The sequence below is a fragment of the Melospiza georgiana genome, chromosome 20 (genome assembly GCF_028018845.1).
Source record: "Melospiza georgiana isolate bMelGeo1 chromosome 20, bMelGeo1.pri, whole genome shotgun sequence".
Taxonomy (NCBI): Eukaryota; Metazoa; Chordata; class Aves; order Passeriformes; family Passerellidae; genus Melospiza; species Melospiza georgiana.
In genome coordinates, this window is record NC_080449.1 from 2,599,182 (window position 1) to 2,615,105 (window position 15,924).

Genomic DNA, 15,924 nt, shown 5'->3' on the forward strand with positions numbered 1-15,924 from the left:
TGGGCCATTTTGGGACTGGGCCATTCTCCCACTTTGTAAATGAGGCAGAGAGAATTTGACTCACCCAGGGATGGAGCAGCATCCCTCATCCTAGGCTGGGACCAAGGCAGCACCTGCCAGGTACAGGCACAACCTCTGCTGCTACAGCACCAAACTTCTGCTCTGTCCCAGCTGGATAAAGACAGGAATGATAAATACCCACAGAGAAACAGCTCAGAAAAACAGGAAGCAGAGTAGGATTTGCCCTGATTTAAGAGGGGGTGGGGGGAAAAGGAAAAAACCTGAGAAATAAAATTAACCTTTGCTCTAAAAACCAACTAAGCTTGAAGAAATTGTCAAAAAATCAGTGTAGACAAATCATCCACATTCTGTGGGGAAAGGCTGCTTTTGCCTTCTTCTGTCTGAGCTCCTGTGCTGGTACAGCTCTGAGGTCAGGCTCTGGGCACACAGGAAAACACCTCCACCCTCCCTGCAGCCACCCAGGGCTCACAGCCATCCATTCCCTTCCAGGGAGCTTTCCCACATCAGCTGGGCTCTTCTCACTGGGAAATTCTCCTTCAGGAGATGATCTGGGTGTCTGCTGTGACATCCTGGGTGTGTGACGTGTTTGTGCACCTTGTGACCTTTGAGTGATACTGGATGGGAGACATTTTCCACCTTGTTTTCCTCCAGACACCAAGTGTGCAAAATCTGAAACAACTCAAAGGAAGGAATTCTCCAAAGTAATGCTGAAATTTCACACCTATTGGAAAACTATTAAAATAACAGGATTTTTTTCAAAGCAAAGGACAACTTTTAAAACAACAACTCCCTGTCCCTCTTTCTTCTTCTATCCCCAAAGGCATCCCCAGCTCGGTCAGTGCAGATGGTCCATGGGGAGGGGACTTTGTGCGGGGTCTGGGGTCGGGTTTGGGGTCCCTTTTGCAGAGGCCGGGGTGAGGAGAGCTCCGGGTCCGCACTAGAGGGCACTCCTGCCATGCAGAACCTGCACAGGCTGCAGCATCCTCCCAAGGCTGCAGGGCACGCTGCAGAGATCTCTGCTCCTTGCTGAAGGGAGAAACCCCCCCAGCATCCTCCACCTCTGCCAAAATCTCCTCCTGGGGTCTGCAGGGGGTTATGGAATGCAGGGGTCACCGTCCCTGAAGGGTTTGTCCATGAAGGGCCAGCCCTGGCCTCAGGTGGGGCTTCAAACAGGGGCAGGGATTTGGGATTTCCTGGGTGACCAAACTGCCAGGTCTGCCAGGGACTGTGGAGTGGCCAAACAGGATGGGCCAAAGCACTGCTCAGGTGGAGGGGAGCGGGAATCTCATGAGTTCAATCCTCACACCACTAAATATAGATTCTTTAACTTCTTTTTTTGCTTCTGTTAAGGCTGGGATTAAAGCACTCAAGACAGTATTTTGTGTTCAGACTCAGATGTTTATTACTGCATTTCTATATTACAGTCTTATAAGTTGTGAGTCTTACAGCATTTTGCTAATAAGCTACAAAATGGCTAACTATTTTTCTCTATAGGGTCTTTAAAGGCTAAACTATCCAATTAAGAAATGACACCTAAATTATTTTCACTTTTAACTCAATAACTAATCTTTTGTGTCTTGCAATGTAGACTTTCCTGTTTAATTACAAAACAATACTTAAACTTATGAAGAAGGTGAAGAAGCAGGACTAGCTACCATCCTAAAACTTCTTTCTTAGTTTTATAGATAAAGGTACACTCTAAAACTCTAAGTTTTCTACTATGTGATATTACACACTTCTATTTAAACTATACACCCATAATCTTAGTTCTATTATTCAATTTTGGATTTGGAAGCCTTCTTTGTGGCTTCCAAATGGGGTGTTCTCTTGAGGGTCTGTGCCTTTCAGCACAGAAAGTTCCAAATTCTCAGTATCCAGGGTTCTAACAGGCACCAGGTGCCATGAGCTGCTCCAGGAGAACTTGTGTGGCTGCCCCAAATGAAAATGGTTCCTAGCCAGCCCTCTGGAGACCTTGGAAAAAGCCACCAGGCACCACATGGATGGAGGGCGAGCCAGCTGATAAAGCCTACTTGGATTCCTAAAGGCTTTTCACAGAATCTTTATCAAAATTTAAGGAAATTGAGAAAACAGAGGACAAAGGTTCTGGCATGGGCTGGTGGTTGAGAAGAGGTGGAGGTCTCTTGGAAGGTTGCAGTTTATTGCAGAGACACGTGAACAGTCTCTGTTTTGGCCCACATGTTCTAAGAATGAGTTGGAGTTCTTCAGTTCTTGGTCTCAGAGTTGTTTATTGTATCTTATCTATAAAAATTTTTCTCCTGCCCTGCCAAGGTCTGTCCAGCAGGACAATTCCAGGCACCCTGCCTGCCCCTGGGGTGATGTTATCTCTTTATACTACAAACTGCATATAACATGTTTACAATTACTTTCCAATACCTATCACCTGTGTTAAACAGTGAGTTTCTACTCTAAACCAATCCAAAAGTGCCAACATCACAGCAGAAGATGGAGGTAGGGAAGAAGAAGGAGAAAGGCTGGACACACCCAAGTCCCTCCGTCTTGTCCCCAAAACCCCTATTCTAAAAACCTACTAAAAACCTAAAGTCTACTTTTTCACCGAGTGATAATTTTATTATTGCACTACTTAAACTTCTGTGACTTTCAGGTCTTCATACAAAGCTGGTAATTTGCTCCACGGGTTATAATCAAATCCACAGGTGTTCTGGGCTGTGTGTCAGGGTCTCTGAGCCCCCTGGCAGGGGTCCTGGCACCTCTGGACACCCAGAGGGATGTACTGGGCTCTGACAGAGGTCAGTGGTCAGCTCTGATGGGGGGAGATCTCCAGCAGCCCCTGTAGGCTCTGTGCTGGGGCCTGGACAGCTCCACACGTTCATGGACTGGGAGCAGCCCTGAGGAGCACACCCAGCGTTCTCTGGTGATCAAAAGTTACTCAAAGCACAAAGGAGAAGAGCAAACTATGCCAGGCTGCAGGGGGATGTCACCAATCTGTGTGAGCAGGCCATGAAATGGGAGAGCAGATCTGGTGTTGATAAGTTTACAGTGGGCCAGCTGCTGACAAAGCCGGGGGCCCGGGCTCACCAGCACCCTTGGGAATGAGGCAATTCCACAAAAGAATGTGAGTGCTTCTGCCACTGAAGCAGAAGTTCCCACGCTGTCTGCAGCAGGAGCTGACACCATCAGCCTGTGGAGCAGGAACCCCCACAGCAGCAGCTCTTGCCACACACGTGGGGCCTGAGCTCGCATTTGCTGCCAAAATCCCACAGGGATCAGCTTCCTCGGCGTTATTTTGATTTTGCTCTCGGGCTTGAGCTCAGAGGATGTGAAATATGTGTGGCAAATCCACTCCCCACATCACATCTCCTGTGCGGAGCTGCTGGGCCTCAGACAACAATTCCCTGTCTGCAGCCGGTTTATTTATGGAGGCGGCCGATCCGGCTGGGATCTGCTGCTGCTGCCTGAAAACACAGCCCCAGCCACCCTGCCTGCCCTTCTTTAGGGACACAATAATAAACCCTTGTGCTGCCTTAACAAAGAAGGAAAGAGGATCACATTTTACTTTCCCAAGTTTCTCACTGCAGGGAATTTTATGCTTGATCCATTGTTCCCCTGCCCCTCTAAGCCTGAGTCTGAAGGAGTTCAGGTATCACCACCTCTGGTGGGGCTGCAAACCTGATTTCAGGGCTTCTGCAAAAGTTCCTTTCAATAACCCCACCTCCAGACCTCACTTCCCATGGCTGATTTCTGCCCTTGGATATTTGGAAGCTCTTTTCTCCTGAGGAGCTCAGCCCGCTCAGGCTGTGCAGACACAGATTGTGCTGTGCTGGCAAAACTGGCTGATAAGGAATTTAATATGAAAGGCTGTTCAGAGAGGAGAGGAGTGAGATTGTGTCAGTTGATATTCCCAAGAGCTGGAGCCCGGGGCTGTGCACAGGCACTGCTTCTGTCTGATGTGACAGTTCTGCCCCTCTGATCAGGATTTCTCCAGTTCTGCCCTTCCAATCAGGATTTCTCCAGTTCTGCCCTTCCAATCAGGGTTTTTCCAGTTCTGCCCTTCCAATCAGAATTTTTCCTCACTGGAAGCTCAGGTTAGGAGAGGTCAGGTTCTTCTGCCCCAGCCCCCATGTCCTGTTACCTTCTTCCCAGTAGCTGCTTCCCCAAACCAGTGATTTCTGGGCTTTCTCATCCTTTCAGGCCTCTGGAGAAGAGCTCCAAGGACCTCCCCCCAGCCAAGGAGCTGCTGGTTCTGGTCTCTAGAATGGGATGCCCAATTCTGCACCTGGGATGGGGCAGCCCTGGATGTGCAGACTGGGAAAGGGTCCTGGAGGTCCTGGTTGATGGCCAGTTGGACATGAGCCAGCAGTGCCCTGGGGCCAGGAGGGACATGCCTGTCCTGGGGGCATCTGGCCCAGCATTGCTGGTCAGGCCAGGGAGGGATTGTCCAGCTCTGCTCTGGGCTGGGGCATCTTCACCTCCACTGCTGGGGCAGTTTTGGGCACCACAAGATGATCCAAGGATGACCCCAAGGATCTAAAGCTGTTAAAGAGTGTCCAAGGAGGAACATGAAGATGGTGAAGGATTTAGAGGGGAACTGTGTGAGGAGTGGCTGAGGACACTTCATTGTCTCCTCTCTCTGCTGGAGGACACTGAGGGGAGGCTCTTTGGGATCTGCAGCTCCTCCCGAGGGGCAGCTCTCATCTCTGCTCCCTGGGCCAGGGACAGGAGCCAGGGCACGGCTGGGGCTGGGCCAGGGCAGCTCAGGCTGGAGCTCAGGGCAAGGCTCTGCCCCCAGAGGGTGCTGGCACTGCCCAGGCTGCCCAGGGAATGGGCACGGCCCCGAGGCTGCCAGAGCTCCAGGAGCCTTTGGGCAGCGCTGCCAGGGGTGCCCAGGGTGGGGTTGGCAGGGACAGGGGCTGGGCTGGGTGATCCTGGTGGGTCCCTTCCAGCTGAGGAGATTCCATGATGATCTCCCCACTGACCCTCAGCTGCTCCATGCCCAGAGTCAGCTGAGCAGTGACAGTGGAATCCCTGCAGTCCCATCACTCCACCCTCACCCCGCTGGGCAAACCCCTCCAGGCACTCTGTCATTGATCCCAGCACCATCTGTTCCTTTGCTCGTGTGAAGAGCCATCGATTTCAGGGCACAGCCAGGAGTGTTTATTTTGTAGATGATTTGTGAGCTCAGTCATTCACTCCAAAGCTGAGAGCTGCACCCACAGGGAGCCCAGAATCCCAGATTTAGAGGAAAACCTCACTCTTAGCCCACACTGGATAGCCCAACTCCCACCAGAAGCCCTGCAGGGCAATGTCTTCTCTTTGCCTTCTCACATGGAAACTGCACTGGTTTTTCCCCATAATTTAAGCCTGCTGACGATGAGCAAGGCCCATTTAATTTGCTGTCCTTGTTTGCTCATTAATTCCACTGAATTACTTTATTTACTAACATGCTTCTTCTAAATTACTTGATTACTTAACTAAATTTATTTATTTACAATGGATAGCAGAAGAGAAAAAACAGCTGCAGTGGATCCCTGCTGACAATCCCCCAAACCACAGCCTGAGAGTGGCAGTGAAATCCCAGTGAAATCCCTGGATTTTGGGTGCTGCCAGCACGTTGCATAAGCTCTGGGCAAAGCAGCAGATGAGTCCCTCAGAGGGACATTTCCTCAAACCTGGGGGCAGATTTTTGTGTTATTTTTGTGTTATTTTATTGTCCCCAGATGTTGCTTGTCCAAATGCCCCTGAAGCACAGATTAAGTTGTGTGAACAGCACAGAGCAAGCCATGGAAACTCTGGGGGGATTCTGGCACTGTGAGACCTTCTAAATTATGGGATTAACAATGGATTCAGTTGGAAACCACGGAACTCTGAGCAACCAACTGAACAAATGGAGACAAACCAAAGCCCCCTTTGGCTTTTTCATTCCTACCAAGTGTGCTGAAGTTTCTTGTGTGGGTTTTTATTTAATAGAATCCTGGAATCATGGAATCTCCTGAGCTGGAGGGACCCACAGGGATCCCCCAGCCCAGCCCCTGCCCTGCCCAGCCCCCCCAGCAGCCCCACCCTGCGCACCCCTGGCAGCGCTGCCCAAAGGCTCCTGGAGCTCTGGCAGCCTCAGGGCCGTGCCCATTCCCTGGGCAGCCTGGGCAGTGCCAGCACCCTCTGGGGGAAGAACCTTTTAAGGCAGCACAAGCCAAGAAGAGGAGCAAAATCCATGTGGTTCTCTGCAGTGCCCTGAAATAAAATGAACAGCAGCTTTTCCAGGAGACCCTGAGGGAGTCCTGTTCATTCTGAGAGCCTGAATGAGGCTGTGTGATATTAGAGAGATACAGATTTCAGGGAGAGCTTCCTGAGGGCACCCAGAGGAGAGTCCTCCTCCCAACCCTGGACATTTGGGCTAAACAACAGCTTGCTTACTCCTACAGAAGTTCCTGCTGCTGGCCTGAGAGGAGTTAGGAAAGATGGTTTCTCCAGCAGCTGCTGTAAGCCAGACTGGAAATATTTGTTCCAGAATCCATGGTTCTGTGTCTGCTTGGTGTCCCATAAGTACCCAGGGCCCAGTGAACTATCCCTTCAGTCACAGCACAGGATTATGGACCCTGTCTTTATTATTCAGCTCTGGCAGACCCAAAATCAAGTCAAGCTCAACCTGTTCAGCTCATTTAGGTTTCCTGTGTTGTCTCCTCCCCTTCTGATCAGCTTTGGCACTGCAACGTGCAGCATGAATGCATCTTCCCCAGGGCACGGCAGAAAATGCAGCTTGGTCTGGTGGTCTCATGATGCAGTTTGGGCCAAACAACCTCCTATTGTCACATTCCACCTATTTTGTCCCTGAATTTGTGCTCCTGCTGCCCACCATGAGCTCGATCTGAGCACACAAGATTATAATATTGACATTCCAATTAGATTTTTGCAACAGACAAGTTTAAATCTCCCCTTGAAATTGCATTAATTTTGCAAACTGAGTGTGTGTGGTGCTGTTGCAGCTACAGCAGGGACAGTCTGAAGTTAACTCTTGAAAGTTAAATGGTAGTAGAGATCCTCATCTGCAGCAGCTGGACACGTTCAGCATCACTCCTGATAAACCCACTGCAAGCCCCACCGCTGATAACAATCCACAGCTCTGTGCTGGACCATCTGTGCTGTTCCCCCTCGGGAACTCTGGAGCAGCAACACCAAGATCACCAGTGCAAGTGGGAGATTTTGTCACTGCCTTCAGCTTCACCTCTGTGGATTTTACAGATTTCCAGCCCCAGGGCCAAGAATTTTCTGCAGTGCCCAAGGATTGCTGAGCTCTTCACCCCCTCTGGCTCTCATTTCTTGCTGATTTGGATGTGCAGGAAAGCAGGCACATTGCCAGGTGCCAGACGAGGTTCTAGCACAAGGTCTGCCTTCCTGCATTACTTAATTGCATTTGTTGCATTCCTGGTATTTATGTATTTATTCCCTACAGGACTGTGACGAGTATTTGAGCTGCGAGGAGTATTTGAATGCTGTGCATCCCCAAACCTTCCATCTGAGCCCAACAAGCTGAGTTTTTGGAGAATTTAGCAGAGGAGAGACAGTGATAGTGCCAGGGACCAGCATGGGAGTTTCACCAGGCTCTGCTTTGGGTGATTCCCCCTGCTGGACCTCATTTGTGCCCCAGCAAAATGACCATGGCAATGTTTGTTCTTTGCTCCCTGAAATCTCGTGTTTTACAGGGCTGAAGTGGCACAGCTGAGAGGCTGCTGCTGGAGCAGTCACACAAGAACAGGGGTGTAAATGCCTATTTTTATGCACTTCCACTAATTACCTCTGATATACTGCACCCCTTTTCCTAAAGATGGAGAAGGACTTTTTTTGCCCTCTCTCATTATTGCCATTACATCAACATTGAGCCTCAATAAGTCTTTTTTTCTTTTTCTTTTTTCAGTAAGTGATTTTTCTCCTGCAGCCCCCAGGGTCTGGCCTGGCTCACAAATGGTTAAGCTCCTGCAGCTCAGCAGCTCCTTTGTAATTAAGGGCATCTGTCAATAAAACATTCCTCTCTCAGGGCTGACAGGTACTAAGGGCTGCCTCGAGCTGGGGTTTATTCCCAAGGAACTCCAAGGGCTCTGCCAGTCCCTCCTGGGCACAGGGGACCTCAGAGCCTCCCCAGAATGGTGGCCCTGGGCTGGTGGCAGGGCCCTGATGCCCATGGCAGGGCCGTGGTGCCCATGGGGGCCTGTGCCATGCAGGTTTCCAGCTGTGCACAATCCCTCTGCTTCTGGGCACTGGGATACTCAGAAATACCAATTTCTTCATGTGTCACAAGTGTTCCTGAGGATTCCTGGAAAGGCAGCTTGAGCTTGAACAGCCCACAGAGCTCCTCGGGCCTGCACAGCACCAGCAGCTCCACGTGCTCTGCACAACAAGCTGGATTTTGCTCTTTGCTAATCTGAAACGGGTCAAGGGTAATTTAGACCAATTTTGTATCTGAGGAGGGCTCCAGGGAGATGTTGCAGCAGCTTAAAGAGAGGCAGCTGCATTCCAGAAATAACTCCTGTTCCCTGAGCACAGGAACAAACCGGGCACCCTCAGAGCAGCGGGTTTGTTCCAAATAAACAACACAACAGTTTTAGGGTTTTTCCCAGGACTTGAGGAAACTCCTCCTGGCTTCCAAGAAAACTTTACAAGGGTACTTTAAAGGAAGGCTGGAACTTTGAGGCAGTGGTGGCCCCTGGGCTGTCCCAAGCACCAGCAGGCCGGGAGAGCCTGGGGGAGCCAGTCCAAACCTCCAGGTTCATTTCAAGGCAGAAGGAAGCCCCTGCCCTGTAATAGTGCATTAATTATGTCAATTTTCTCTTCTAATTTCATCTTTTCACTTCTAAAAGGATATAAAATAGTATCAAGTATGGCTACAAGAATGAAATGAGTTTTTTCTTCTCCATGAATCAGATCAGAAATGCTGCTGAGATTTTGTGGCTTTCTTATAATTAAGAGGATGCAGCTTGTGAGCTCTTGGTAGAATCATCACCAGGGTTTATTCATGCAGAGTTTTGCAGAGTCCATCCCATTGTCCAGCCTTTATGTGTGAGCTGAGGTGGCCTCTATCCCCAGTTCAGATCCGAGCTGGGCTCCAGGGACTCTGGGCTTGTCAGAAATCCAACATGATGTAACAATTTCATTTGCTGGAGATAAATACCCAGTAAATAATGCCAGAAAAGCTCACTGTTCCTTCAGGAGGGATGTTTCCATCCATGGAAAACAAACATCTGGGCTTTGGTTTGTTGCTTTATTGCTGCCCATTGCTGCCTTTTGCCTTTACAGAGCAGCGGGAGGTCACTGTCCAGGGACTCCCTTTATATGACTTTTGTTCAGAAAATACTCTTGAAGATTGCAAAGATTTGCCATGAATCATGCCCATAATGCCTAATTTGCTGCACACAAACATTTCCACTTTGTAGCAATTTCCCTCATCTCTGGATGAAAGAACACAGTGGAAACTCTGATTTTCCATGAAAACCAGAGGCATTGGAACTGTCGAGTTCCGCTTTTCAGACTCCCCATCTCACAGTGTTTTCAGGGAGTCTGGATCCAAAAAGCAACCAGGAAGCATCTGATAGGAGATAAAATCTAAAAGAGTGATTGGACTCTGCAATGATAGCTGTTGTCTAAGTGGACAGATGATATGTAATTTTTTTGCAGCTAAACTGGTAAATTTTAACTAAATAAGTGAATTTACTATTGCTAAATACTATTGGTAAAGTTTACCAATATGGCAAGTGAAAAATATTGTGCTCTACAAGCAGAGAGCATCCAGGATATGGGTTTGACCAGGGCAGAAGTCAGTGGTGGAAACTGTAGTGGATAAACATCTCTGTAAGATGGGGCTTGATGAGATAAAGAGAGCAAGAATTGCACATTTTATCTCCAAATTGTGCAATCTCATGAACTTTGAATTCTTCAGCCCTCGCAGTCATCACCATCTCTCACTAGAGTCTCATTATCCCAATTCAGTCACTAAACCTGGGCAAGGTGGGCTCTGTGTCAGAGCCCAAGCAGCCAAATTCACCAGGACTGCTCCTGAACCCTCCTGAACAGCAACAGGACTCCTACTTCTCTCCATGGGAAGAAGATGAAAGGTGTGTTCCAGAAGAAAAGCAGAACTGTGTCAGCAGCCCAGGGAAGCTTTGTGCTGGCAGACAATGTATTGGGGCTGGGTTTGAACTCAAGAAGTAACTCATGTAGAAATTCTGGGGCAGAGTTTACCACCTTCCTGATAATCAAATGTTCTCAGAGTAAAAGCCAAATCATAGTACCTGGCTATAAGCACAGATCCAAACATGAAAAACAAATCAAAATCTCATTTCTCATTAGCCCAGAGCCTACTGAACAAGAAAATTCATTATGTCTTCTTTAGCAGTCATTTCATAATGGCCCTGGACAAACTTTGCACCAGGACTTGGCCAAGGCACTGTATGGAAAGGCAAAATGTTCCAGTTCCTTCAGACTTCATCAGGAGAAAGTTCCTTTACTGTCCAGCCCATTGGTAGCTGAGGCTGCCCTGCCAGGACCTAGCAAAGAGATGGCCATTCCCATCTCATCCAGCAACTATTATTCCTTCCAATTTTCTTCATTTTCACAGCAGCTTTCCCTCAGGTCTCTTGGAGGCCCTTCAGGTACTGAAAGGATATAACAAAGCCACCTTGGAGCCTTCTCTTCTCTTCTTCTCTTCTCTTCTCTTCTCTTCTCTCCTCTCCTCTCCTCTCCTCTCCTCTCCTCTCCTCTCCTCTCCTCTCCTCTCCTCTCCTCTCCTCTCCTCTCCTCCCTCCTCTCCTCTCCTCTCCTCTCCTCTCCTCTCCTCTCCTCTCCTCTCCTTCCTCTCCTCTCCTCTCCTCTCCTCTCCTCTCCTCTCCTCTCCTCTCCTCTCCTCTCCTCTCCTCTCCTCTCCTCTCCTCTCCTCTCCTCTCCTCTCCTCTCCTCTCCTCTCCTCTCCTCTCCTCTCCTCTCCTCTCCTCTCCTCTCCTCTCTTCTCTTCTCTTCTCTTCTCTTCTCTTCTCTTCTCTTCTCTTCTCTTCTCTTCTCTTCTCTTCTCTTCTCTTCTCTTCTCTTCTCTTCTCTTCTCTTCTCTTCTCTTCTCTTCTCTTCTCTTCTCTCTCTTGGCAGAATAATCCCAATTCTTTCATTCTTCTCTCAGAAGAGCCCCCAGCAGTGCAGGAGACAGCTGTGCTTGGGTTCAGGTCTGTGTGGGGACACAGGGGTTTGGGGGGGGCTTCACTGCTCACCCTGCATGGCCACAGGGCAGCTGGCAGAGGATTAGCCCAGAAATCCTGGGATGGGCTCCCAGTCCTTGTCCAGCCAGGCCAGATCTCACTGCAAACGTGCAGGAGAAAGATTTCCCTCTTGGCAGTGGGAAGAAAGTCATTGCAGGAGTTTCAGGGGTAAAAATAGAACAAGGGCAGCCTTGCAGGAACCGGGCCCTTCATCTGAGGGTGCAGGTGCAGCCCTGCCTGGGGACAGAGAGCCTGGGTCACACCTCAGCAGTCACCATGAGAAGGGAGAGAAAAACAGGAGAGATTCTGGGATGGGATCAAACAGAAACTGAAATCTGGGACATGCTCAGGCTGTGGGGGCAGTGCCATGAGGGCACAGGGCTGCCAGGGCTCAGCACAGCCTCTCCTGGTGCTCACTGGTGCCAGAGGCCTCTGCAGCAGCTCCAGCTCCACTCCAGGCCAGCTCTCAGCACTGCGAGGGTCTGCACTGAGGTTGAAACATCCAAGTACTCCAGAACACACAGACATTGGGAACCATGGCAGAGTTTCAGCCAGGAAAGCAAGGACACAACCTTTCCAGCACCAGGCAGCCTTCCACATTCACCACTCCATCACTTCTCATTACCAGGAGCATTCATTTCTCCCCAAAGTGCTCCCAGCACCAGCACACATTTAAAACCATATTAGTTTTCAAACCAGATCTGAACACAGCCTGTATCAAACTGCTCCATTACTGCCTTCTGCCAGGCAGTCTCTCATGGCTCAGCCATGTGTTCCCAGGCTCCAAGCCCAGCTGCTCTGGAAACCATGCTCCAAGCACATGTTCCTGCATGGGATGTTCATTATTATTTTCAGCTTTATTTTATTGGTGCACGTCCTCCCTGTGTGCCCCAAAGGGCTGCTTTCAGCAGCGTTTGTACAAAGTTGTTTGATTGGCTTCAGGCTTCTTTGTGAGTTTATCCAATGCCAAGCTCAGGCACTGAACCCATGCCAGGTAATTCATCATTTCTCCTTAAATGCTATAGACAGAATCCTGCTCTTAGCTTGTCAGATAAAGGCCTGAGAATTGCCTTTCAGCCCACCTAATGAGGGTTTGTGTTTTTCTACGCTTGGGAGGATGGATGGTCTTAATTTCTGGTTTCTTTCAAAGAGAGCAATTTTCTTCCACAAAAAAGACCAGGAATAATAGACACAATGTGGCTTATTCTGAGTCACCCTTTAACCATTTGTACTTATATTTTCTCTTTGTGCATCTACCCTGAAACTCTGAGTCCTCTTCAGCTGCTGCTGTACATTTTCCCTTGCCATGAGACATTTCTGTGCCTGAGGGTTTAATGCACAGCCAGCATCCTCTCCTGGCCTTGCTGACAGGCTCCACAAACCCTTCCCTCAAATCTGAGGTGTTCCAGACAGGGATTTTCTATTGCAGTTCTGCAGGAGGTGCCTGTTGGATGTGAGGAAGCTGAGATTTGGTGCACAAGGGCCAGAGCTCCTCCTTCTGTGCACAAATCCCCCAAGGGCACCAAGGGGGGATCTGCAGGAGGAGTCTCCCGTTCACTCTGGCATTGCCCACACTGAACAATTCTGCACCAATATTCGTGGGCACCACAGGGGTTCTCATTGGCCAAATGCTAAATCCAAAGCTCTGTTCTCTGTGATTCTTGCTTCCTCCACGTTCACCCCACTTCTGTGACACTTTCAGCCCCAGCTGGGGAGTGCTCAGCCCCATCCATCAGACTCAGCCTGGAGGTGGCACCCAAAGGGCTCTCAAAGGGAGGATGAAGCAGCAGGGAGGGAACAAAACATGGACTCCTAAGGAGGGAGTGAGAAATGTGAAGGGCTGAGAGGGAGAAATAAATACACAGCTGATTTCCAGTGGGAGCAGTGGGGTACAAGAGAATGCCAGACTGGTTTGGGGTGGAATGGACACTAATGGACACCCAGTGCCACCCCTGCCATGGCAGGGACACCTCCCACTGTCCCAGGTGCTCCCAGCCCTGCCCAGCCTGGCCTTGGGCACTGCCAGGGATCCAGGGGCAGCCACAGCTGCTCTGGGCACCCTGTGCCAGGGCCTGCCCACCCTGCCAGGGAACAATTCCCAATATCCCACCCAGCCCTGCCCTCTGGCACTGGGAGCCATTCCCTGTGTCCTGTCCCTCCATGTCCTTATGAAAAGTCCCTTTCCAGTTCTCTTGGAGGCTCTTCAGGTACTGAAAGGCTACAATAAAGTCACCTTGGAGCTTTCCCTTCCCTTCCCTTCCCTTCCCTTCCCTTCCCTTCCCTTCCCTTCCCTTCCCTTCCCTTCCCTTCCCTTCCCTTCCCTTCCCTTCCCTTCCCTTCCCTTCCCTTCCCTTCCCTTCCCTTCCCTTCCCTTCCCTTCCCTTCCCTTCCCTTCCCTTCCCTTCCCTTCCCTTCCTTCCCTTCCCTTCCCTCTTCTCTCTTCTCTGAATAATCCCAATTCTCCCAGCATTTCCTCATATGAGAGGGGCTCCAGCTTTTGGAGCATCTTCCTGGCCCTCATTTCTTTCATTTTTTGCCTAATTTAGTGCCATAACTATGAAGAGCCCCAATATCAACATTTCTTTGTAACCTTCTCAAGTTTACAAAGAAACTTGAGAAGTTTACAAGTTGGCTGAGGAAAAGGGAATCATCCATCCTGATGTCCTGACAGGGATGAGCTGAAGGAGAGTAAATTCCAGGTTTGGATTCACCTTGTGGTGGTGGTTTTGTGTCTCTGATGGGTTTTGGTGCAGTTTGGAAAGAGAATTGAAAATTTTTGGAGCACAGTCCAGTAGTGCTGTGGCCATTTCCCACCAGAATTATGAGAAAATTCTGATATGAAATGTTTGCAGAGGCAAAAGCAACCAAATTTTAGAGGCTCCATAGCTCAGGGGTTAGAGCACTGGTCTAGTAAACCAGGGGTCGTGAGTTCAAATCTCACTGGAGCCTGGGCAGAGTCTGCATCTCCTGCAAGGACCTCACTGCTTTATCTTCCTCTTTATTCCCAAGCAGGTGTTCCTGATGCTGCTTTTTGGAGCATCCACCCCCAGCCTGAGTGAAATACAAACATCCCTCAGCACCTACACCAAACAACAGGCACAGAGAAGCAGAGAAACCAGCAGTGGTCAGTGTTGTACCCTTGAAATACATTTAATGCACAGCAATCAGAGAAGGGGAACATCCAGTAATGGGGTTTGGAGCCCTCTGGACCCTGCAGACTTTGTGGGGGTCACTGATGGACAAAGCTGGAAGGGCTGCCAGGTATTTACAGTCAGAGCTGCTTCATCTCTTCAGACAGCAGCAGGAGGATCAAATTATGGCTCCAGAGCTCAGTAATTGCAGAGCTGGCTGAAAACATTATAAATATGGTTTGTGGAGAATCAGAAACATCAGTCATCTGCAGAGCCTTGCTGGGGGTACAGGAAAGGGATCATTTCTAAGAATGAAGTAATAGGTAAGAATTAACCTATTTTGCATCTTGAATTCCATGAATTGCTGTCCAGATTTATGAGATTTCCCCCTCTGCCTTTGCACATCTCTTTTCCCTATTCATTTTCAAGTAGACTCCCTATATTGAGTCCAAATGAGCCAAACCAGTGATGGAAAAGGTAATTTCTGAATTTCAAAAAGGCCTTTTCCATCTGAGGGAAAGAAGACTCAAAAGCCTGAAAGATTTTTTTCTTGTGGAGGGGGACACAGGGTGGCATGAGGGACATGGGACTTTGTTTGCCTCTCCCCAGGCTGGTTCCTTCCAGCTCTGTTGTCCCAAAAAAGTGAGCTTTGGAGGGTTGATGTGTTTCCTCCCCCACTGACCTGCAGGAATTTCCCTGCTTTCCTCTGAATATATCCCAGTAAGGACAAAGAAACAGAAGCCAGCAGGGTTCCCATTAATCTGCAATTAATAAATGAGCACAAGTTACTGTTATTGTAACCCCAGGTCCTGGAAAATGGGCAGATGGGTTTTACTAAAAGGGAATTTATCTCCAGACTGTTGTGGCTCTACCTGGATTCCCCCTGTCCCTCATTCCAGCTTTATCTCTTTATTTGGCTTTCAGAGGAGACTGCAGAGCAAGACCCAAAAATATCTTTGTGGTTCAAGTTCACTTTTGCAATCAGGCTGTGGGTTCAGCTTAACTGAGCCTGGTGGGGATGGAAATGATCCTCTGAAAAATTAATGTCTTTCCTTTCTGTGCAAAGAGGACAAATGTTCAGGATGTGTTTTGCTGAATTCTTAATCTCTGCAGAAGCTGATATTAATGCCAGAGCTCCTCTCCCAGTGACCCTGCTGCAATGCAGAGCCCAAACTCTGTGATGCTGCTTGTTGAGCATCAGCCTGGGCAAGGATGATTTTACCAGGGGAGCTGGAATCTTTTTATACCCATCACCCATCATCTCCTTCTCTTTCAAAGACAGAGCTTGACTAAAGGGAGAAAGAGGGTGAAGTGTTTATATCCTGATCCTGAAGCCCAGGTAAATGTGGGAGGCAGGAGGGCACGTCTTCCTTGCCCCCAGGGAATGGGCACGGCCCTGAGGCTGCCAGGGATGCCCAGGGTGGGGTTGTTGGGGGATCTGGGTGTGGACAGAGGCTGGATGATCCTGGTGGGTGCATCTCAGCTCAGGACATTGCAGGATTCTGTGATTCCATGGTCTGTGTTCCCCATGGGATGGAAATGCTGCAGAGATGTCCAGA

At 49.3% G+C, this 15,924-nt stretch overlaps 1 non-coding gene across 1 annotated transcript; it reads left to right on the forward strand.

The window, feature by feature from the left end:
• Window positions 1–14,110: 14,110 nt before the first annotated feature.
• On the forward strand, window positions 14,111–14,183 carry TRNAT-AGU (transfer RNA threonine (anticodon AGU)). Its single transcript has one exon. It is a non-coding gene; the product is annotated as a tRNA-Thr (tRNA).
• Window positions 14,184–15,924: the final 1,741 nt, after the last annotated feature.